Source organism: Tachysurus fulvidraco, chromosome 26, assembly GCF_022655615.1.
Source record: "Tachysurus fulvidraco isolate hzauxx_2018 chromosome 26, HZAU_PFXX_2.0, whole genome shotgun sequence".
In the NCBI taxonomy this organism is placed as follows: domain Eukaryota; kingdom Metazoa; phylum Chordata; class Actinopteri; order Siluriformes; family Bagridae; genus Tachysurus; species Tachysurus fulvidraco.
Window position 1 is genome coordinate 470,382 of NC_062543.1, and position 1,394 is coordinate 471,775.

General features: G+C 37.7%; 1 protein-coding gene across 2 annotated transcripts in view; it reads right to left on the minus strand.

Annotated features, from left to right (window-relative positions):
* The window catches only part of LOC113646852 (serine/threonine-protein kinase PAK 3-like), a 6,312-nt gene extending 5,856 nt beyond the window's left edge, over positions 1 to 456 (minus strand). For both annotated transcript variants that reach the window (XM_047809598.1, XM_047809597.1), the window contains exon 1: positions 1 to 456. This exon is cut by the window's left edge and continues 85 nt beyond it. The gene's annotated coding sequence lies outside the window, so the exon portion shown is untranslated.
* Between the last annotated feature and the right edge of the window lie 938 nt (positions 457 to 1,394).

A 1,394-nucleotide genomic window follows, 5' to 3' on the forward strand; every position in this document is an offset into this window, starting at 1 on the left:
AATGCAATAAAACACACAAGCTAGCTAGCATGCTGCAATAAAGCTAGTAAATTAGCAAAGGAGCAGGTTAGCATGCTGACGTGTTGTTACCCCCTGATGAGGTAACTGAGGGACAGTTTGAAGTGGTAAATATATTTAAATATTCAGAACAGCGCTCGTGTCCTCGCTCACTAATTACATCTGAAGTGTACGATGTCACGATCATGTGTGCAGTAATAATAATAAACACAGTCCAACATGATCGTATAGAAATGTTAATGAAGAGAAGCTCAGTGATGCGGTGAGCGTGTAATGTGTCACTCGCCACCTTATAGCTACTTAAATCTAATCTGAGTTAATATTAGATTCTGATCCAAAAACGTTTGATGAAACTAAAAACTAAAAGCGGCTACGCTGCTTATCTTAAACACTAACAAGTAAAAACACAGATGACTCGATCCTCAGAAGCAGGAAGAATGTAATTGGTTACCAACCTGTGGGCGGGGCTTTTCAATTTCCTTCCCTCAGAAATAAAAAAAAACAAACAAACATGATAGTTAGCAAAAAACTCTAACTACCGCTAATTAGCCACATAGAAATCTACTTAGCTTACATGCTAGCAATGAGCAGTTTTTTCCGTATACTTTATAACACTAGCAAGATTTCTGAGCTTTTCAGTTGTACTGACAGCAAATGAACAACATGCTAGTCATCTGCTCACATGTCACATGACTAATAGCTCACTAGCATGCTAATTTACGTTCTGTATGAAGGAATCTAACATTCTGAGCCGTTTTTCTAGTTTAACAGACAACAGAGCAAAACTCACTCTTTATTAAATAATAAAATCTAAATGAAAGTTTGCAGCACTCAGAGGATAATAACAATAACAACGACTAAGATAAGGAAGCTCCGCCCACTGGCTGTCAACCAATGAATATCTTCAGTTCTAATTAGCATTTCTGCTGATCTTAAAGAAAGCACGTCTGGGTGATGTGAAAGCAGTGAAGTGCTAAAAAATATAGCAAAATATATAAAGTGAAATATTTACTGCCTGATTAGCGTTGAATTAAAGAATTAAAATTGAAACAAGCTTTTTTTACCTTTTCATATAAAGCGCTGCAGGATCTAAGGCTGACTGGTGGCCCGGAGGACAGGAGGCGGTTCTGAATGATCGGAAATGGGAGGATGTTTAACTCACAGCAAACAAACAACCAGAAATAAGAGAGAGAGAGTGAAAGAGAGAGAGAGAGAGAGAGAGAGAGAGAGAGAGAGAGAGAGAGAGAGAGAGAGAGAGAGAGAGAAAAAGAGAGAGAGGAGGAGGAGGAAAAGGAAGGTTCTGTGGTTTTTGTGTAAATAAAATCTCAGATTCATGTTTTATTGTGTATCTAAATTTGTATTCAGTAAAAACTGGT